Here is a 23,669-nt window from a genome sequence, read left to right as displayed (position 1 = left end):
TTTTAATAATTCTCTACAAATCTGCTCAACATCAAACATTGTTTGGGGGAGCGTGTTGCCCAGATACAGAACAGAACACTGAAGCTGGGAGAGTATGATTTTTCCCATTCTTTGTATAACAGAGTACTTGGGTGTAAGCGAAGAGAGTCCCCAGATGCCCAGCTTGGTGGTCAAGGTATTTTGTAATCAAGCCAGCATCCTGATGGTGTCCTTTTTTTAAAAGATTTATTTTATTTATTTGAAAGACAGAGTTACAGACAGAGGGAGAGACAGACAAAAAGAGATCTTTCATCTGCTGGTTCACTCCCTAGATGGTTGCAATGGCCGGAACTGGGCCAATTTGAAGCCAGGAGCCAGGGGCTTCTTCTGGGTCTCTCGTGCAGGTGCAGGGACCCAAGGACTTGGGCCATCTTCTACTGCTTTCCCAAGCCACAGCAGGGAGCTGGATCGGAAGTGGGGCAGCTGGGACTCCAGCCGGCGCCCATATGGGATGCCGGCACTGCAGGCCGGGGCTTACCATGACGCATCACAGCACTGGCCCCACTGATGCTGTCTCAGCGCAAGTAGTTGCAGCCTCCTCTTCTTCATTCTCCTCTCTCTATCCTTAGCCTCCACCTTGGCCCAACTCCCACCCAATCTGGACGGGATGGGCATTACCTGGTGTCATCATTTACGAGCACTGCCCCAAATGCACAAGCATGAAAGGATGCATGACTGGGTAGAATGAAAAGGGCCATGAGAAACATCCACCTCTTCTAACTGCTCACAATCCTCTGGCCTCTACTCTAGACAGAACTAGTGACACGCACAAGTGCAGAGGGCACAAAGGGAACAAGGAGACACAGCCTTTCACTCTCAGAAAGGCTGGGGCGGGTGGGGGTGGCATCCTTCCCAGCACAGATAAAATGAATGACCCTACTCCAGCCCTCAGCATTGGTAAGACACCCCAAAATCCTTAGTGTAGTGATCATTAAATTGTGTTTCACAGACCCCCAAGATCCCACATGAAGAAGGTGTTGTAATGTCTTCATGTTATATTTGCGCCTGCCCTCTCATCGCCTGCCTCCTGGCACCTCTCTCCCCAGCCACCATCAGGTCAGATAGGACATAGGGTCAGAGCCATGGAGGACAATGCGGAAAGTTCCTCTGGTCCTAGAAAGTCTGATGAGCTGTGAGAGGGACCTCAGCGTCATGGCTGCATGGATCTAGTTTTTGTACCCTCACTTTGAGCCTCATTGCCAGTCTGGCTCTTTGTTTAGGTGACCCTTGGCCCCTGGAGTCAATGTTTGTCTTCTAAATGGTATTTCGGCACTAGCATCTGGCGATGTCCCCAGCCTGACATTTGTGAAGCAGATGCTGCCAGTGGCCTGGAGTGTGCCTTCTGGGTCAGTGTTTTCATTCCTGCCCTCCGGTATTGATCTCTGCGGTACCTCTCCCCAGGTAAGAAAAGACACCACTAGGAAATGGCCGGGAGAGAACACTTCAAGCCATCTGGAGGTAATCTTGGGATATAAAACCCCAGAAGTTCTGTTATAAAGAAATACCTAGAGGCAGAGAGTGGGGGGTGGGGGCGAATCAAGTCCCTGGTATTTTTTTCAAGGTGTCCTCTAAATAGTCTAGCAGTTCAGGCCTGACGAATGGATACTGCATTTTAGTAATTTCTTAGCACGTTTCTTTCTTTCTACCTGGGGTCCACTCTCCTGAAACTCTGCAGTAACAGAGAGCAGAATCTGCCGCTGAGAAAAGCCAGCCCTCTCTCTCACCCAGCCCCACCCCCTGTGCAAGTACACGCTTGGGCACACATTGCACGGTACTTGGTAAGAGGCTCCTCTCAAGGTGGACCCAGAGAGAACTTAAAGGAGCCTGTGGACTAGAGCATGAATCCCAATAGCCCACATTTGGACAACAGCGCCTTTTTAAATTAGGGATTTTCTCCAAGAGTCTTGACAAGCTTTCAAAAGTAGGAAGTTGGTCAATGAGAATTACTTATTGAAACTGGGAGGTGTTTTTGTTTTTGTTTTTGTGTTTTGTTTTTGTTTTGTTTTGTTTTGCAATAACACTGTCTCAAGATCTCTAACTTATTATCACCAGCAACACTTACACAACCAACTATAGATAAAGTCAAAAATCTTCTCTGTGTGCTCGGGAGTTCAGTACAAGCAAAGCACTCAAGAGGCCACTTTGTAATGTTCACCCCATTGCTATGTGGATTCTCTTTCCAAAGAACTTAGAATCCACCGTCCTTTCACTCAATCATTTTTGTGAAAGCTTTGCTAGCCAGCGATCAATAAAGGCAGGGAGTCAGCCATGCACATCCAATTTGAAGGCTGTGGTAGATGGAAGTCTAAGATGACCACCCAGTGACTCACACTCTTATGTATTCCCCTCCCTGAAAGCATGAAGAACTTGTAAGTGACTTCAAACCAATGGGCTGTGGCAATGGGGATGGGCTATCACTCCTATGATTATACCATATTACACGGCAAAAGTGAAGAAAGATTTCCAGATGCAGTTAAGTTCCTAAATCAGCTGACTTCCAGTTAATAAAAGGGGCGACACAGAGTGGCTCTGACCTAATCAGGGAGCCCTGCGAGCAACAAGTCCAAGGAAGAGTCTCCATTCTCTCTCTTACTCTCTCTCTCTGGCTTGGGGGCAGTACCTTGTCATGTTGCAGGACTTGTGAAAGAGGCAGGTGGCAAAGCCTAAGGGCAAACTGTACTTGCTGAGAATGGTCTCTGGCCACCAGCCAGAAAGAAATCAGGAACCTTGACTATACAGCTGCAAGGAAACAAATATTGCAGACAAAATTGACACTTGTGTGTCTAGATAAGATCATTGCCTACCTGACACTTTGATTTCAAGCATGTGAGACCCTGATCAGAGAACCCAGCTAAGCCAGGCCCGAATTCTGATGAGTAGAACCATGGGATAATAACTGGGTGTTGGTTGAAGCTGCCCAAGTTTATGGTGATTTGGGGCTGGCGCTGTGGTGTAGCAGGTAAATCTGCTGCCTGCAGTGCTGGCAACCCATATGGGTGCCAGTTCAAGTGCTGGCTGCCCCACTTCTAATCCAGCTCTCTGCTATGGCCTGCGAAAGCAGTAGAAAATGACCCAAGTCTTTGGGCTCCTATACCCACGTGGGAGACCCAGAAGAAGCTCCAGGCTCCTGGCTTCAGATCAGTGCAGCTCTGGCCATTGCAGCCAGCTGGGGAGTGAACGAGCGGATGGAAGACCTCTCTTTCCCTTCACCTCTCCTTCTCTCTCTGTGTAACTCTGACTTTCAAATAAATAAATTTTATTTTTTTAAAAAAAGTTTATGGTGATTTGTCAGTCAGCAGCAGTAAACTAGTACAAGGGATTTGGGGCGACTGAGAATTCAGACATGTGAGAGCCCATATTTCAGTTCACTAACTACTGTGCACATTTTGGAGTCTGGATACAGTTCTTCACTGGGAGTCAGTAGTCCTTTGGGACAGAAGAGAATTTGGGCTTCAAAACATGAATGGATGAATGACTACACAGACAGAAATACAAACACATGTACAACAAGTACTTACTATATGCCAGGGTCTCAACCAAGTGCTTTAAATATTTTAGTTACAATAGCATAGGTATTTTTAATGTCATAAATGTAATCAGCCTAGTAGGCTGAAATAACAAAAAATAACAATTCAAAGAAAAGAGCACACGAATGGACCAAAAGCTCATGTCCCTGCCACCCACATGGGAGGCCAGGATGAAACTTCTGGCTTAGGGTGGCCCAGCCTTGGCCATTGCAGCCATTTAGGGAGTGAACCAGAGGATGGAAGATCTCTCTCTCTCTCCCCTTCTCTCTCTGTAACTCTTTCAAATAATTTTTTTTAAAAAAATGAGTTTAATCAAGTCATGACATAAATATACTACGAGTTTTGCCAGTTACTGATCTTGAGTGGACAGCGAGCAGGTATGTGTTTATAACACAGAAATGAAGTACATGTAGAAAGGGTGGGGCTTTGGTGCAGCTGTTAAGATGCTTCTTGGAACACTTGCACCCCATATCAGAGTATCTGGCTTCAAGTCTCAGCTCTGCTTCTGATGATCCAGACTGAGTTCCAGCTCCTGGATTTGGCCCTTTCCCAACTCCAGCTGTTGCAGGCATTTGAAGAGTGAATCAGTAAATGGAAGGCTCTATCTCCATTTTAAAAATCAATCAATAAGAAATGCATATGGAGGAATTTTTTAAAACTATCAGTCACAATCTATTAGTAGGTCATATGAATCAATAATCAGACAAGTGAAAGCTACTAGTGATGTGGAGCCCATGGTTGTAGAAGCAATGGAATTCAGCATTTTTAAAGAAATAGTGTTATCTTTAAAAATTATTCAAAACTGAATGGCAATAACAGGGAAAACTCAATTATGATGCAACTATTCTAAACAAACCAGATGCAGTGTTAATATAGTTGAGTTGCTAATTGCTATACAGCTAACCCCTAAATCTCAATGACTAATCAACAGAACTTTTTTTTCACTCATATCACATGTCATTGACTAAGGCAGGGAGAGGGGTTATATCCCACACAATTCATCAGGGACTCAAACAGGCAGCTCTGCCATCTTTACTCATGGCTTCTGGAGTTCTCTGAACATCAACAGTCAGACTTCATGTTGGGGAAGATTTATAGCAAGGATTGCAGCAGGATTCCAGAAATAGTGTAGCTAACTTCAATCCTCATTCCACTGGCCAGAATTCAGGCAAATGAACTTAGCTTTAGAAGGGACTAGAATAAATACTCCAAATCACTGCCCTCCCAAGCTGTGAACTCCTTTGGAGAACCCAAGCACAAGCCAGAGGGCAAGAAAATCCATTGATGTGGTCCATAGATGTTAGCGTCTCAGGACATAGGCCAGAGCAGAGATGGTGGTAAGCGAGATTAGAGCACCACTGGTAGATATTCAGATGTACATGTGGCTCATGGAGCCAATGACCTGAGAGTGAAAACACCTAACTCTCATGAATTCTCACTTAGAGAATGACCAAAAATACTGCTTAAAGAAAAACAAGGTCTCTGGTGAGGGCTGCCCCGTAAGTTGGACGTTTTGTTGTTGTTTTAATCCTTCTTTTATTTGAAAGGCAGAGTGAGATCTTACGTTTTTTAATTTACACCCCAGATGACCACCACAGCCAGAGCTGGGACAGGTCAAATCCAAGAGCCTCTAATTCCACCCAGGACTCCTAGAGGGGTGGCAGAGACCAAAGCACTTGACCAAAAGTACATCATCATCTGATTCTTACAGGGTGTACATTAGCAGGAAACTGGATCAAAAGAGAGGAGCTAGAACTTGAACCAGGCATTGTGACTAGGATGCGGGCATCCCAAGTGGCATCCTGACTGCTGTGCCAAATGCCCACACCTACGCTGGAGTTTAGAGTGTGGAAGGAACACGAGACTAGAAGTCAGAAGAAATGGCTTCTGGCACAACCACACGTCACACTTGCTTCAAAACCTTAGACAAGTCATTCAAACTATGGCCTGAGCCATAGTTTTATATCTATAAAAACGTATAATAATACAATAATCCCATCTTTCACCACTTTAATCATAGAACTGATGCAAAAGGATCCATTGAAAGCATAGACTCAAAGTACTGTGTTCATCTGAAACACAGGACACAAGCAACACACAAACACCACCACTGCTTCTGTGCTGCTGTCATCTTCACTCGCTAGGACTGTGGTCCTAGTCTGCGAGAGACGATGAGTTCTGATAAGGGTGCCATATTCCTGGCAACTTTTGTGCCAGATTGAGCCAGAAAGATCAATAAAGTTCCAGTGTAACACCAGCTCTGCCATGAACCTTCTGATAGGCTTCCTGTCAATATTCAGGTAAGCTGTAGGCAGCGCTGCCGTTCCACCTGGAATTGTCACTGTGCCTACAGATGTGCCCCTCACACTTAGGCAACAGGGCCAGGTACCTTCTCCTTGGGGTTGGGTAGTCAGGACAGTTGGAGGGGGTGTGAAACGAAGCACAACCTCTCCTCCCTCTGCAGGCAGTGTTCATGGTGAGATGGTTATTGCCTCTTCCACTGGCCATTCCAAAAGAAACTGAGCAGGGTATGGATAAGCCATTGCAGCCGCCTACAGAGGCTGAAGAGTACATGCAGTTCCTAGGCTGGGATTCTGCTTGACATGCACACTCTCTGATATGCTTGGTGACTAAGGTGGCAGCAGGGAGGCTGGGGGAAAGGGGAGTAATACAGGAAAATGGCAGAGCAGAGAGAAGGGACAGCGGTGGGACAGCAGTGGAACAGCCACTGGATAATCTATTTGGTTAATGCATTCTTGACCAAATCCAAGGTCAAGATTAAATGAATATAATCTTAGTTTCACTTTTTTCATTCAAATCAATGCAAGGAAGTTACACCTCTCCAAAAACTCATTGTAGAAAAAGAGCTGGGGCCGGCACTGTGGCGCAGTAGGTTAATGCCCTGGCCTGATGTGCTGGCATCTCATATGGGTGCCAGTTCGAGTCCTGGCTGCTCCACTTCCCATCCAGCTCTCCGCTCTGGCCTGGGAAAGCAGTAGACGATGGTCCGAGTCCTTGGGCCCCTGCACCCGCGTGGGAGACCCGGAAGAAGCTCCTGGCTCCTGGCTTCAGATCGGCACAGTTTTGGCTGTTGTGGTCAATTGGGGAGTGAACCCTCAGATGGAAGACCTCTCTCTTTCTCTCTCTCTGGCTCTCCTCTCTCTGTGTAACTCTGACTTTCAAATAAATAAATAAATAAATCTTTAAAAAAAAAAAAGAAAGAAAAAGAGCTAAGAGTATAAAGTCATGGAAACCTCAACCCGCTGAGCTTATGTTCCATTTTATTTCATTCACTGGGGCTCCTTTATCCCCACATGAAACATTCACAATTGATCAGAAGCAAAAGTGGCCTTAAAGAAAACTTAAGGCACTACACTAAAGAAGTGCTTTGTAATAGAAAGACAAAATACTGCTGTGATCATGAAAGCCTAGTTATCTTACCCTGTCTTAGGGTGCCTCTTTTAATTAATATCTAAAATATTAGCTGGCATTAAAAACCTTTTATAATCCTACTTTCTAAATTTGGTGAACACTTTTAAACATTTGCTGAGTCAAATCTGAATTGTATTTAAAAATTTATTTTTTGCTAAAAAATCTACTGAATTAGTAACAGCATTTTATTTTTTTAAAGATTTTTATTTTTTTATTTGACAGGTAGAATTATAGACAGTGAGAGAGAGAGAAAGAGAAAGGTCTTCCTTCGTTGGTTCACTCTCCAATTGCCTGCAATGGCCGGAACTGCGCCAATCAGAAGCCAGGAGCCAGGAGCTTCTTCCGGGTCTCCCACATGGGTGCAGGGGCCCAAGGACTTGGGCCATCTTCCATCTTCACTCCCCAACTAACCGAGCACCAAAAAGGAAACCTGTTGAAGAGAAATGGACACTATGAGAAACGGTGACTTGGTCAGCCCTTGTCCTGACTGTTGATGAACAACTTAATATTTTATCCCTTTTAGTATTTTTTTGTTCTACTTAATACTATTGGTTGAACTCTGTAATCAATACACAATTATTCTTAAGTGTTGAAACTTAACTGAAAAGGGATCCCTGTTAAATATAAGAGTGGGAATAAGAGAGGGAGGAGATGTACAGTTTGGGATATGCTCAATCGGACTTACCCCAAATGGTAGAATTAGAAACATGCCAGCGGATTCCAATTCAATCCATCAAGGTGGCATGTACCAATGCCAACTCACTAGTAAAAGTGATCAGTTTCAGTTCACAATTGATCATAATGATAGGACTAAGAGTCAAAGGGATCACATAAACAAGACTAGTGTTTGCAAATACTGACAGAATAAAAAAGGGAGAGAACGATCCAACATGGGAAGCGGGATACACAGCAGACTCATAGAATGGCAGATGTCCTAAATAGCACTCTGGCCTCAGAATCAGCCCTTAAGGCATTCAGATCTGGCTGAAAAGCCCATGAGAGTATTTTAGGCATGGAAAGCCAAGACACTCTGGAAAAAAAAAATGACCTAAATGAAAGATCTCTGCGAGTGAGATCCCAGTGGAAAGAACAGGTCTTCAAAGAAGGAGGTACCTTTCTCTGAAGGGAGGAGAGAACTTCCACTTTGACTATGACCTTGTCTAAATAAGATCAGAGTCAGCGAACTCAAAAGGCCTCCACAGCCTTGGCAACTCATGACAAGAGCCTAGGGTGATTACTGACGCCATAATCAAGAGTGTCAAATTGTTAAGTCAACAACAGGAGTCACTGGTGCACTTATTCCTCATGTAGGATCTCTGTCCTTAATGTGCTGTACAGTGTGATTTAATGCTATAACTAGTACTCAAACAGTATTTTACACTTTGAGTTTCTGTGTGGGTGCAAACTGTTAAAAGTTTTACTTAATATAGGCTAAATTGATCTTCTGAAAATGAATCTTGATGTGAATGGAAGGAGAGAGGGAGTGGGAGATGGGAGGGTTGTGGGTGGGAGGGAAGTAATGGGGGGGAAGCCATTGTAATCCATAAGCTGTACTTTGGAAATTTATATTCATTAAATAAAAGTTAAAAAAAAATAAAAATAAAAACAATCCAAAAAAAAAACCAATGTAACATCAACTGTGTCATAAAACATTACCATTATGATGCCATAATCAAGTGTGATGTCATAAACCACCATTATTATATTATGACTGTGATATCATTAAAGCCATGTGATACCATACACCAATACTGCCATGCAGTAAAACAAACATTGTGAAGTCACAATGAGAAGTTATAAAATAACACATCATAAACTTACCTTTGCAAATCATAAACAATCATGATGTCATAAACCACCATTATGATATTTAATTTTGGTGTCATAAATATTGAGATGTGATGTCATAGATAGACCATTGCTTTGTTATAATCATTTGTGATATCAAAAATCTGTTGAGGCCTACGCTGTGCATAGTGGATAAAGCCGCTGCCTGCAGTGCAGGCCTCATATGGGTGCCAGTTCAAGACCTGGCTACCCCACTCCCAATCCAGATCTCTGCTATGGCCTGGGAAATCAGTGGAAGACATCCAAATGCTTGAGCCCCTGCACCTGTTGGGAGTCCTAGAAGAAGCTCCAGGCTTCTGGCTTTGGACTGGCCCAGCTCTGGCCATTGTGACCATCTGGGGAGTGAACCAGTGGATGTAAGACCTTTCTCTGTCTCTTTCCCCTGCATTTTTGTTACTCTGCCTTTCAAATAAATAGTTTTTTTTTTTGTTGTTGTTGTTGTTGTTGTTGTTTTTTGACAGGCAGAGTGGACAGTGAGAGAGAGAGAAAGAGAGAGAAAGGTCTTCCTTTGCCGTTGGTTCACCCTCCAATGGCCGCTGCTGTAGCCGGCGCACCACGCTGATCCGATGGCAGGAGCCAGGATCCAGGTGCTTTTCCTGGTCTCCCATGGGGTGCAGGGCCCAAGCACCTGGGCCATCCTCCACTGCACTCCCTGGCCATAGCAGAGAGCTGGCCTGGAAGAGGGGCAACCGGGACAGAATCCGGCGCCCCAACCGGGACTAGAACCCGGTGTGCCGGCGCCGCAAGGTGGAGGATTAGCCTACTGAGCCACGGCGCCGGCTTCAAATAAATAGTTTTTAAAAATATACTGTTGTTCTTCCAGGATTGTGCCATAGAGAGTTAAATAACTGCCTGTAACAGCAACATCCCATGTGGATGCCAGTCCAAGTATCAGCTGCTCCTCTTCTGTTCTAGCTCATTGCTAATGAACCTGGGAAAGCAGCAATGGCCCAAGTAATTGGTCCCTTGTGCTCATGTGGGAGACTCACTTGAAGCTCTTGGCTTCTCTGTCTTTGGACTGGCCCGGTACTGGCTGCTGCAGCAGTTTGGGGACTGCACCAGCAGATGGAAGATCTGTCTCTCTGCTTCTCCCTTCTCTCTCTGTAACTGTCTTTCAAGTAGATGAATAAATACTTAATAAGGCTCCCGTGTGATGTTATAATCACCTGTGATATCATAACTGCCATGTCATAAACCAGTTTTTCATAATCAATTGTGAGGTCAGAACTGTGACGTCATAATAAATTGTGATATAAACCATTGTTTTATTAAAACCATTATGATGGTACAGTCTATTGGTTCATGATAAACCCACCACTGTGGAATTATACACCTACAGCTGTGATGTCATAATCAGTTCTTTCATTAACCTGTCATTGTTCCAAAACGACCAACTGTGACATCTACTGTGATGCCATGATCAATTGTCATATCATAAACCACCATTGTTATGCCATAAACCTACCACTGTGGTGTTATAAATCAACTATTGTTTTGTCATAATTGTGTTATCATACATCATGACTGTGATGTGATAAGCCAAAATTGTGATGGCATAATAAAGTGTGATGTCCTAAAAATCACTGTGATGTCCTAATTGTAACATAATTAAAACTAATTAACATGCTGCAATAAACAATTGTTATATCATAAAATTTTTTTTTAAATGTGACTGGTAGGGGCCAGTGCAGCATTTTAAAGCCCTTGCCTGAAGCTCCAGCATCCCATATGGCTACTCCTCTTCCAATCCAGCTCTCTGCTGTGGCCTGGGAAAGCAGTGGAGGATGGCCCAAGTCCTTGGGCCCCTGTACCCATGTGTGAGACCTGGAAGAAGCTCCTGGCTCCTGGCTTCAGATCGGTGCAGATTTGGCCATTGCGGCCATCTGGGGAGTGAACCTGTGGATAGAAGACCTCTCTCTGTCTCTACCTCTCTCTGTAACTCTTTCAAATAAATAAAATAAATCTTAAAAAAAAATGTGACTGGTAAAATCGATTCAAAAAGAAAAGACAGGTATCTATTTGGCCACGAAATTCCATTCCTTGGAGCCTATCAAAAGCGTCAACACAAAAGGAATAAATAAAGATGATTATGTAGTATTTCTTGTCAAGGATGAAGCAAACTAGCATACCAAATGGAGCGCCTAAGGATTAAATACGTTCATGATGTAGCAGGTAGCTTGGAGAGAATTCTACAAGGCATTCTAGTGAGAGAAGGAAGACACAGAGTTGAACACAACCTATTTCTGTTTCATTTTTAAATGGCTCAAAACTATATAGGAATAAACGTGTGTGTGTGTGTGTGTGTGTGTGTGTGTACATTCTCATTTGATTGAAAAGCATGAAGAAGAAACGGAAGATTATTAACCAGGTTATCATTGTGGGTTAAAGGGTAGAGGTGATGACTATTGAGGGGCAACACATTGGGTAAAAAAAAGGAAAATAATAAACATTAGGAAAATAAAAAAATGTAGGTGATATGCTCACATTTACACAATATAAGGAATTGTATTTATGCATATAGATGGAATTTTCACAATAAGTTTGACTAATTCTATAAAAAACACTAATCTGTTAGGGCTACAAAGGACAGACAGAAAATCACCCTGCGGTTGCATGTTCCATAGAACATTTGTTTCCACTTCCCCAAATCAGAAGCATTGCATCAGCATAGGCTAAACCTGACCTCTCTCAAGCTTGCCCACCTTAACAATGGAAATTGTGCAAAGGGACCCCTCCCCTTCTTGCCAACACCTCACCAAAGCCATCCCTTCCTCTCTGTCCTGGAGTCCATTCTCTCCCGCTTCTCCCAGCAGCTGTCACTCTATCTATTCTGCATCTTGAGTTCCTACCTCCAACCATGGGCTCAGATCTCTTCTTCCCAGGGTTCCACTCCCCCACCTCCACCCCAGATCTCACGAAGGTAATTTGGATCTGTTTTCAGCATCTTCTGAAGACGTGAAAATCTCAATCTCTAGTGCAGACTCCTCTTCCCAGTCCCAACAGCTACACAACATCTCTACCAAGGAACCTCAGGGCACGAAAGACTCAGCGTGGCCATATTAGCTGCTGTGATGGCCCTAACAGAAAACCACAGTGTGGGTGGCTTGAACACGGGAAGTTTGCTCCTCACGATTCCAAGGCTACAGGTATCGGTAGGTCTGGGTTCTCCTGAGGCCTCTCTCCTTGGCTTGCAGACGGCCGCCTTCTCTTTGTGTCTTCACAAGTCCTTCTCCTGGTGCAGGCACATCCCTGGGGTCTCTGTCTTTTCTTATGATGGACACCAGCCTTAGTGGACTAAGCCCCACCCTAAATGACCTAATTTTAATTCAATCCCATCTACAAAGGCCTTATCTCTAAATACAGTCACATTCTGAGGTAGTGGGAATGAAAACTTCAACACAGGAATTTGGTGGTGGTGGTGGGGGCAGCATTGTGGTATAGCAGGTAAAAGCTGCCATCCCTGATGCCGCCATCCCATATGAGAACTGGTTCGTGTCCCAGCTGCTCCACTTCTGAGCCAGCTCCCTGCTGATGGCCTGGGAAAAGCAGCAGAAGACGGCCCAAGTGTTTAGGCCTCTGCTACTCATGTGGGAGACCTGCATGAAGCTCCTGGCTTCAGACTGGCCCAGCTCTGGACATTGTAGCCATCTGGGGAGTGAACCAGTGAATGAGAGATCTCTCTGTCTCTCTCTATTTGTAACTCTTTCAAATAAATAAATAAATCTTTAAAAATAAAAAAAATGAATTTTGGGGGAATGCAATTTAGTCCAATATAATATCCAAAGCATAATTTATTCTCATTACAATAGTAAATATTCTCAATTTATCAATCAATGAAAAAATTAGCAACCCAAGGTCCTGAGCAAGAAGCCTCAGAGTTGCCTTTTGCTTCCCTTTCCTACCCTGTCTAGCCCCTCCCAGGTGCTCCTCCAAGGCAGCCCCCCATCCCTCTTGCTGCCGGGTCAGAGATAACCGTCCTATTTCCAGTTTCATTCAAACCAGACTCCACTCTGCTTCTAGAAAATCCTATCTCCATTTAATAATAAAACCTGGTTATGCACACCTGCTTAGAAACCTCACTCTATTATCAGAGGAAGAAGTCTGAACTCCTATGCTTGGCTTAAAGATTTGCCCATTAGCTACCCTCACGCTGTGGTTTGATCCTATCCCGGGGCCTCTACCACTGGCAGCCTGAGTCCTAAAGCATTGATCATATCCACCCCCAGACACATCGGGCCGTCTTCTCCTCACTGTATTCCTTCTGTTCCCTGAATCTAGAATGTCTTTCCTTCACCCTGCAAAAACAGATCAAACACAATCTCTTCTCTAAAATCGTTCCCGTATTTCTCACGCAGCCCTCTTCTAATCCCAGACGCTGTTTTTACCTATTATACACACTTATTCAACTACTGTAGTTTTATACCTTAGTTTTTCCCCACCAGGCTATTTGTGTCTGAAAGACAGAGGCCCTCCTTACTTGGCACCCATGAAGTATGCTCCCCATGAGTGGGTACAGAGAGTCCGTGTGCTACAGCTTCTGATTCTCCCAATCGCCTCTCGATTCTGATTCCCCTCCCAGTGTCCATGATCCAGCCAGAGATCCCACTGTGTTTCTTGGACATGTGGTGTTCAGATTTTTAATTCCTCTTGAATGTCATCTCTGCTTTCACTCCCAAGATCAAATCAGCTTCCAAAGTGTAAGAGCTTATTCCTCAAAATCACTCTGTTCCCACCAACTTGCACCTGCATTTCTGCCCTCCCAGCTTTCAGTCTCGCTCTCAGTCAGCCAAATCCATTGAATGCTACATCTGGGCAGTTTTGCTGAAATGCCACATTCTAAATGCTACTGCAGAGGATCCCTGTTGCCCACACAGTTCATTTCATACTCCTCACTCTGGCTGTCAGTAAAGTAAAATCATGGATCTCCCCTCATTCCCTGTGGTTGCTCATTGTGGATTTTAGGTATAGCACTCACATTCTCTGCCAAAGTCTTCCCCCTTCCCATTCTCACCATTCATTCAATACCCTGGTCATTCATTCATCCCACATTTAGTGAGAACTGTCTCCTTGCCCAACACTGTGGCAGGGCCTGGTGATCAAAATGTAAAAAGGCAGAGTCCCTGCCTTCATATAGAGTTGCTTAGTCCTCTAAGTTCACTATGCCTAAAAATTAGCTAAGGTGAAAATGAAGATGCCCATACTACCCTCCCTCCAAAGACTCATATTTATAGGGGAAGAATGGGGCCTAGAAATGTTGCTGTTTACCAAACACTTGGGTGATTCTAACAGACCCCACTTTGCAGCACACTGACATAAACTGACAATTGCAATAAAGCGTAAGAACCATGCTAGGTTTTATGGGAGCACACTGTACTGGAAAGGCAGGCACACTAACAAGGGAAAGGAGATGGGTGCGGAGGGACTGGTCAGAGAGGACCTTCCATTAAAGAAAGAACCTGCACAAAGCCAAGTCTTGAAGGAATATATTAGAAAAAGTTCTCTGAGGTTGGATGAGAGTCCAGTGGGAAATGATGGAAAGTAGACAGTGAGATTAACCCTTCAGTACAAGCTTGTTCCAAAGACAATGGGCCATGATCAGTTTCCTTCCATAAGGGTCAACCTGAAGGATGGGGTGCAGGAGGTCAAGTCTGGAGCCTGACAGGACACTGAGAGACTACTGACGTCATCCAGGCAAAAGCAGGAAGAAACCCAGAGTTGTGGCTCTGTCACTTAGGTGTCTCCCCTAAGGGTTTAGTGCTGGAAGCCTGGTCCTCAGGGTGGCAACGGTGGGAGCTGGTGGAACCTTTAAGTGGTGGAACCTAGTAGTGGGGACATCACCTTTGGAAGGGATTAACATAGTTCTTGTAGGACCCCAGTTAGTTCCCATAAAATTGGGCTGCCATAAAGGAGCAAGACTGGCACCTCTCTGGCTTCCTATCTCACCACGTCGCCCCTGCTCCTAGCATAGCTCCTACCACGACGTCATTCACCACGATGTGATGCCTCCTAGGAAGCCACCTGATCTTGAAATTTCGCCTTTGAAAACTGTGAGCTAAATAAATCCTTTTTTCTTTATAAAGTACCCCACCTCACGTATTTTTTAATAGCATTGAAAAATGGACCAATACATCTGGTAAATTCTGTTTGGATTCCAAACTTTGTAAATATTGCCATCTTGGGTGCTAGCTATATTTATACTACTAGGAATAATCTTGAGTTTTGTTCTGGAGTATTGTTAAATTACTTGGAAAGAGTTTACTCCTTTTCCATGTTGCTTTAAAGCTTTATTAGAAACTTTATGGGAATCTTTGGTCTAGAATGAATTGTTCCTCCACTAATAGCCCATGAATTATGAAGTTTCCTACTTCAGCTTAGTAGAAACAGAAACCATTCTTGTTCCTGCATGAGCTCTGAGCATTGCTCCCTCTAATTCTGTTAAGGCAGATGGGTAGATATTAGCGTATGTGCATGAGAGAGGCTGAAGAAAATAAGAAGTTTTAAAGAAAATAAATTTTTGTGCAAAGAAATGACAAAGAAGCCCTAAAAGCAGGACCCAGCGTCTGGTCTGTCTGCCTGAACCCGAGGTGTCCTTGCCTGGCCTTTACCAAAAGGAACTCACTCACTGGAGGGCTGATACAATAAGGGTCTCATCACTGGACCGCTTCTCTAACAGATAAAACCCTGATGGCCACCACTGTCCAGAGGGGTTTGCTCAGGGGAATTCCGTTCCTAAAGCAAGCGATCTTGTCTTATAACCCTGTTAGATGGGGTTCAGCCCTCTCCCTGGGGATAGCTCAAGAGAATCTCACGTGCCCTTCCCTGAGGGGACTACCGAGAAGTTCTGGGAGGAATTCCACACCCAGAAAGCCCTCCGTGTCGTAGTATCCCAGAGAGGGCGTAATGGGAAAAGAAAATGCAGGACCCGCATGCACATCCATAAAAATGCCAGTCAGAACACATACCGGGCTCTCAAGTCTCTTCTGAGGTGCCTGCCTGGGTTAGCAGGTGGGGGAGTTTCTGTCTCTCCCTTTTTCATAAGCTACGCTAAAATGGCCTTCTCATCTGCTCGTTCACCAGCCCCATACTTTGTTGTCAGTGGAACAAATTCCAGGGTTCAAATCCTTTCCATGGGTTCTTTCCCAGCCTTAGCTTCATTTTGTGCCCAGCAGCCAGCTGAAGCCTTGCAGGGGTCTGCCAGTCTTTGGAGATCTAACTCTACGCAGATTCCTTCTCGTTGGCCCTTTGCTCTGAGAACTCAATACCCCGCTACCCCTCATCAGCTCCATTTTCTTGATGCAGGGAGCCCACGATTTTCCACTTAGTGCCTCTTCCCTGCGTGGTGGCCTCAAGTCTCTCTGCGAACTTTATGGGAATATTGCAATCAGAAGGCTCATGTCACTTGATTCCTCTTCCTCAGAGAGCACTGGCCCTCCTTGCCTGATTCCCAATGTTCTGAACCATTTATTTTTCATGTATGCTGCCCAATGTTTACATTGTCTTAGCGAGAGGATAAATCTGATCCCTATTACTATAAGATGGCTGGGAGTTCAACATTGTTTTCTCTTTTCAAGTATCACAATGTTTATTGATAGATACAAGTATATAAAATCAGGGGGTGAGGAAGCAGCTATAGAAGAGATGATGATTATATGCCCTTCAACATCCCTTAGGATTAAGGGAATGGAGTCTCTGAGGGGGGAATGTTGTAGGCAGGCAGACAGGATAAAATTGATTAGGTTTGTGAGTTGGAAGACCATGTGACCTCCTGCCCCTACCTGAACACACCTGTGTGCCCACTGGCCAATCAAGCTAATTAATCACTCCCCTTTGGAAGTGGATTAACAGCCTGGGACACAGTGGGCCCAGCCCTTTTGGCCTTTTGCCATTGTGGGCCCGTGCTGCCCTGTACCTTCAGAGTGCGTGGTCTTTGAGCATGTTTCCTGGCCTACATGCTCCTGCACATGGCTGGCTCCTGGTACTTGGTATGAACCCAGATTTTCCTCTCTATTTTAGATAGGGTCTTCACTCTCCTATGCATTTCTCTCACTGAATAAAAAGCTTAAAACTTTAAAAAAATAAAATAAAATCAGGGCATGAACAGGACTTGATAAATTAAGTAGACTTAATTTCAATACTATAATAAGAGGAACCAATTCTCACCATCTGCTTCACACCCACAAAAACCACTTCAAGGGCATTAATGATCTCTCAAAAACAACACTGTTTTCTAAGGAAAGGCTTATGCTCATATGTTGTTTGATTCATATATTTTAGGAATTAACAACTATTTTCTTAATTTGGTCAATGAGTACTTAGCTGTCTGACGATACTAACACTCACCTCCTCCCAAGCTACCCTCCCCCAATATAGTTTCCTCAGTATGTTCAGTTAATCAATTGTGTTTGTATTTTTATGCCTACAGAGCCTAGTGGCTTATTTTGTTGCTTCGTTACTTTTGTTTTTCCTAGAGTTGATATTTGCCTCATTTTTATCTGCTTAATTTTCATGTACTTATTACTAATTTTACTCAAACTGATGTCAATGCCTCTCTCCAGAACTCTGCACTCAAGTTTCATTTTGGTCCTGTGTTCACTTGGCTTCCTATACAGCTGTTGCCCTACAGTTCCCTCATGGGAGAGCTTATTAGCTCTCTCCCTCAGATTTCTCTTTCTTGGTTACTCCCTTGGTTTACTGAGGTACTTCTTCCAACACCCTCCTAGAAAGAGGGCTCATTCAACCTGGGGATTTGTGACATTCCATTTTATAGCTCCCCCTCCCCTACCTTGTTCTCATGTGTGCTCGTGTGTATGTGTGCGTGTTCATGTGTGTAGTTATTGTTGTTTGCATGCTCTCATTAGTCATATCTGTTGCCTCTGGAACTTATGGAAGTCCTGTGCTTGACACTGTGAACTGAGCCTCACATTTCGTCTTCCCTCTCCTATGTCCATTTCTTTGTACTTTGGTTCTGCTTTCTGAGAGATCATCTCAATTTTGTCTGCCAACCCTTCCTTCTGTTTCAATTTATATTTTGATTATTTTAAAATTTCAAGGGCTTCCACTTAATGATAGAACTTGCCATAAACTAGGTATTGTCTGACTGTTTTCCATATATTACTTAATTTAATCTCCAAAAAAAGCAGGTACTATAACTGTCCTGTTTGATAGTGAAACTGTGGGTCAGAGATGACAAATAACTTGTCCAAGGTCACATAGCTAATAAGCATCTTTTCTACCTTTTTTAAAAAAAAAAGATTTATTTATTTATTTGAAAGGCAGAGTTACAGAGAGGCAGAGGCAGAGAGAGAGGGAGGTCTTCCATCTGCTGGTTCACTCCCCAGATGGCCGCAACTGCCAGGGCTGGGCCAATCCAAAGCCAGGAGCCAGGAGCTTCCTCCAGGTCACCACATGTGTGCAGGGGCCCAAACACTTGGGCCATCTTCTGCTGCTTTCCCAGGCCATAGCAGAGAGTTGGATCTCTGCTATGAAGTGGAGCAGCCAGGACTCAAACCAGTGCCCATATGGGATGCTGGCACTGCAGGCAGTGGGTTTACCCGCTATGCCACAGCACTGGCTCCTTATCTACTTTAAAAAAAAAAACTAGTTCCTCTCCAGTATAAAGGTTGCAATATTATCTCAGCTCTATTAAAGTTTTTGGCTGAGATCAAGGGAAATGAAATCAGCATATGAAAGTTATCTGTTCCCCGATGTTTATTGCAGTTCAATTCACAATAGCCAAGACATGGAATAAATCCAAATGTCCATCAACTGAAGATTAGATAAAGAAATTATGGGATATGTATACCATGGAATACTGCACAGTGGTAAAAATAAATGAAATCCTGTCATTTGCAACAAAATGGATGCAACTGAAAAACATCATACTTAGTGAAATAAGCCAGTCCCAAAAGGACAAACACCATATGTTCTCCTTGAGCTATGGTAACTAATATGGCACCTGAAAAGTAATCTATAGAAGTGAAATTGACACTTTAAGATACAGTGATTTTGAACAGCCCTTGTCTTGACTGTTGAGGAACAGTTTTTTCTTTTCTCATATATTTGTTGAACTCTTTACTTAGTATAGAGTTAATCTATGTGTATAAAGTTAATTGAAAATAGATCTTAGTAAAAAAAAAAAAAAAAAAACGAATGGGAAGGGGCCCCCGGCACTGTGGAGTAGGGGGTAAAGCCACCGTCTGCAGTGCCAGCATCCCATATGGGCACCTGTTCGAGTCCTGGCTGCTCCACTTCCAACCCAACTTTCTGCTATGGCCTGGGAAAGCAGTGGAAGATGGCCCAAGTCCCTTGGCCCTTGCACCCACATGGTTGACCCTGAAGAAGCTCCTGCCTCCTGGCTTTGGATCGGCTCAGCTCCACTCCGACTGCTGTGGCCATTTGGGAGTGAACCAGTGGATAGAAGACTTCTCACTCTGCCTCTCTGTAACTCTGCATTTCAAATAAATAAATAAAATCTTTTTAAAAAATAATAATGGAAATAGGGAGGAGAAAAAAGGGTGGGAGTGTGGGTGGGATGGCAGGTACAGTGGGAAGAATCACTATGTTCCTAAAATTATATATATGAAATGTATGAATTTTGTATATTTTAAATAAGGTTTCTGGAGGGGAAATTAAAATACATAAATTAATAATAATAAAAAATACAGTTTGGGATTGAGAGTTCTTTTTTAGAAAGATTTATGTGTTCAAAAAAGTAGACTGAAAGAGAGATACGGAAAGAACTTACTTCTGCTGGGTCAATCCCCAACCCAGTAAAGCCATCTGGATCTCCCACACAGATGTCAGGAACTCAAGTGCTTAGACCAACAGAGCTGCCTGCTCAGGTACACATAAGCAGAAAGACGGTTTGGAAACAAAACAGCTGGGACTCAAACCAGGTGCTCCAGTATGGGATGTGGCTGTCCCAAGTCGCAGCCCATACCACAATGCCCGTCCCTGAAGTTTTACTTTGTTCCTTATTACGATTCTTTTTCTAGTTTCTTGGTTGGTTATTTATTTATTTATTTATTTAGGTATGGTTGGGTTCTTTTACTTTCTCTGTCTCTCTTTCAATGGCCTCTTCTCTCACACACCTTGTGATTCTCAGCTGTCAGTTCATGTTTAAGACCAGAGGACTGGGGGGAACTGAGAGGGTGAGAGGCGTCTGTCATTTGACAGGTGTTATCACATGCTGATCAAGTAATGAACACTTTTTTTTGTTTGTTTGTTTGGGAAGTCATCATTGTACTTCCAGGCTTGTTAGACTTTCTCCATGGAAGAGTCTCGTATTCATCTGAAGGCTGGGAATGATGGGAAGTGTCATTATAAGTTTGCTTCATGTCTCCTGTGAGTAGAATAAGACCCAAGGGCTGGGGCCGGCATTGTGGAGCAGTAAAGCCAGTAGCCCATCTCAGAACAAAGGTTGTAGTCCCTGCTGCTCTGCTTTCAATCCAGCTCCCTGCTAATGTGCCTGGGAAGGCAACCAATGATGCCCCAAAGAGTTGGGCCCTGCCACCCATGTGCAAGACCACGATGGAATTCCAGGCTCATGGTTTCTTCAGCCTGTCCCAGGCTGGGCCATTACAGAATCAGTGGATAGAAGCTGTCTCTCTCCTCTCATTTTTGTCATTCTGACTTTAAAATAAGTAAATCTTTTTAAAAAGTCACTTTATTGCTCCAGTCTTTAGTTTTCTCAACTACAAAATAAGCCTCATTAAAACTGAGGCTACCAGATAACTCTCACAACCCCTATGGCCCTTGCATCCCACACTTCCTGCAGACAACACTAGACCCAGAGCCAGCCTCAGAATTATTTTCAAGATACTACTCTAGACAACCAGTCTTGACCAAGAGATTAGAGCCAGCAAACAAACTGAAACATATTGCCATTTTAGAACTAGATGCTATAGTGCCTTCCAGGTCTAAAATTCTAGGTGATTCTGGCTAGATAGTGGTCAAGAGAAAGTGTAAAAAAAATAATATAAGTTATCATAGTTAATGGGAAACTGTTACAGCAGCAATTTGCTACTTGTCAATTATAGCTGGTGATTAAATCAGGTTGGGGGTGGGGGGTGGAGGAGTGTGTATGTTGTTCACCCGTTTCCAGTAATGTTAAGAGGACTGTAGTTGTGCTGGGAGTTAAAAAGAGCCAGAAGAAAATGTAAAAGAAAAGAGAGATGGTTTATAGAGCTTTTCACTTTCTGTTCAACAAGAATAGAATACAAAACCAGGACTATCTCCAGGGTCTACTTCTACCCACAGAAAACACCAGACTTGTAGATTTGCCATTGAGAGAGCGCATTAGCTAGGGGCTCGCAGAATCTAGAAAAAAACCTATGGTGATGGCAAATCAACCCATCTATGGTGATTAAAAATGGTTATGTCACAGATTCTGCTAACTATGTCCATGCTCGCTTGTGGTATTAATTCTTTGAAAAACAACAAAAAAGTAAGTCTTCAATGGATGAGTGCTGCAGGGGTGGGGAGCATCTAGCCTGCGGGCCACATGGGGCCAATGAAATCACTTGTTCTGGCCCTGCCAAGCCAACCACAGGTGGGACTTGATACTCAATAAATCTATAACAGGCTAATTCTTAAGTTGATAATTTTATATGGCCCATGAGTGATGCTATAAATATCCACATGAACCCTTGGCAGAAAAAAGTTTCTTCACCCCTGAAGGAAAGGGTCACCAAAAACAGAAGTGTTCATCATATTTGATAAAATAAATTGCCTAAATATAGGGAGAAGAAACTCTAAATAGTGCAAAACAGATCAAAATTTCTCATATAGACATCAGGAAAATCGGGTGTACAAAAACAACAAGCACAGTGGATCATGTAACAGAACAAGAAAAGGTCCCCAACAACCCTCGCACTTTCTTTGAGAAAGATGGCGGCTTCAACTCCACTTCCGCTCTTGCCTAACTTCCTCAAGCTCTCCAGAAGGGATCTGCTGACCTCAGGGTCATCCCCTGTGGAGCCCCACTCTGGGGTTGGAAAAGGGTACAGGCAGAGCAGACACAACCATGGGGGAAGAACCATGGGAAACTGAAAGACCCTCTCCTTGGCCGTCTCATCGGTCTTTGAAAAATCAAATGGGTTCAGGAACCCAGTAGTTGCCTCGCTGAAGCTAACTCAAGTTGGAACTTTAAAAGAAGGACTGTGTCCCAGCTAAGACATCAGGGGATTTGCGTACAGCATGGGGCTGGGTCCGAAGCTGTCTCTAGAGGTGTACATCCAAACATCCCAAAGCCAAATCCCTCGGGAGGCCCATCTCTGCCGCAGGTGGCTAGATCAAAAGGAAATTCCCCTCCCCCAACAAGAAATTACACAAGCCCCTACAGCTGGAATTCCGGAGGGGAAAGGCGAAATAGAAAGTCTTTGTATACTTTTCACGTGGCCCCGATTCATTTGTATGCCTTGTTAAGGATTAAGATGATTCCTGCTCATGCCTGCTGACGTACATCCAAGATTATCCTGCTAAATCTCCAGAAATGCCAACTGGGAAACAAATGAGGATTGTTCTCCTAAAAGATCTTTGTTTGACTGTGTGATTGCCATGGCCTGTTGGGCTCCTTCAAGTGCCAGCCTGAAGACGACGGTGCAGGAGGCGAGAAAGAAAATCTCTGCAGAGCAGCTGGCAAGGCCACAGCAGCTCCAGCCCAGCAGAGCTGGGGACAGGGGGGACAGGCCATTCCGCCAAGGATGCCAGATCCCAGGGCGGGAGGGCTGGGAACCTGAGCGCAGGGCCAGAGTCGTGGGAGCCACAGCACAGAGCCAGGCAGAGTCCAGCACTTGCGGTAGTAGTGGTGTCCTGAGTGGGGTCGGAAGCTGCTGAGGGAATCAGAACCCTTGACTCGAGAGAGCTAGAGGCTGCCCTGCCCATGGACATGACGAAGACCTGTGGTTTGTGCACACACACACACACACACACACGCACCGGCACACAAGGCCAGATTCCAGCTGCCTAGCCATAATGCCTCTGGAGTGTCCACCATTTCCTTTCCAAGGCTGCTCTCACAGCTCATTGCCCCCATTTCCTTGAGAATTTCTCAGGGCTTCTTGGGGAAGGTGCACGCACAGTGGAGGATGCTCAGAGACCAGCCCTCGCTCTTCCCACTGCTCATTGCCTTGACAGCTTTAGGGAGCCCCAGCACCACAGCTACGGTGCCCAGGGGCCAGAGAGAGGCTCCTCAACCTGAGGGAATGCTGATGGGCCCAGTCACGTGCCTTCGCACTAGAAAGGAGAAGGAATCAGCGTGCTTGTCAAAGGAGATGTCTTCTCACTGACCCTTGCGTTCACAACTTTTGTTCTGCCACAATTTTTTTTAATCTTTCTTACTTTGTAATGCAATAGTTCAGACAACCAAGCAAGAAGAAAATATACTCTTTATTTTCACTACTGTATGTCTATTAAATCCAAGTTGGAAACATTTGTTGTCATCATTACAGAAAAAATGAACTTGGGAGCAAGAGCCAAAGAAACTAAAGGACGTTATTCTGAACAAACGACCTATCGCAAAGACCTGGCCCAAGGGCCCGGAGAAAGGCCACCGCTGTGAGCCCACCCCAGTGTCAGGGTGTCACCAGGTTAAGGCCTCCCAGAACTCTCTAGAGGACTGTGCTGATAGGAACTGGTTTTCCCAATTCCCTGAGGGATCCAGCCAGCACCAACTTGAGAAAGCTCAGTGAGGAGGGGCCCTAACCCCGAGGAAGGTCTAGAACAGGCAGGGAGAGGGTTCAGGCTCCAGAGTCAGGTACTGACCTCACTCCTGTAGTTGTAGAGTTCAGGGATAACTACGAACCCCTCCCAGAGCCTATTCTC

General features: G+C 44.4%; 1 protein-coding gene across 9 annotated transcripts in view; it reads right to left on the bottom strand.

Moving 5' to 3' along the window:
- Positions 1-23,669, bottom strand: part of LOC103351297 (uncharacterized) — a 260,758-nt gene that overhangs the window by 187,924 nt on the left and 49,165 nt on the right. For 2 of the 9 annotated variants that reach the window (XR_011380705.1, XR_007910244.2), the window contains one exon: positions 7,182-7,428. The exons of the other annotated variants lie outside the window; for them this stretch is intronic. The gene's annotated coding sequence lies outside the window, so the exon portion shown is untranslated. Of the gene's footprint in view, positions 1-7,181; positions 7,429-23,669 lie in introns of those variants that run through there. 9 annotated transcript variants of the gene reach the window in all.

This window comes from Oryctolagus cuniculus, chromosome 12, assembly GCF_964237555.1.
Source record: "Oryctolagus cuniculus chromosome 12, mOryCun1.1, whole genome shotgun sequence".
NCBI classification, from domain to species: Eukaryota; Metazoa; Chordata; class Mammalia; order Lagomorpha; family Leporidae; genus Oryctolagus; species Oryctolagus cuniculus.
Note: the sequence above shows the minus strand (reverse complement) of the source record. Positions and strands in the feature narration are given on the sequence as shown.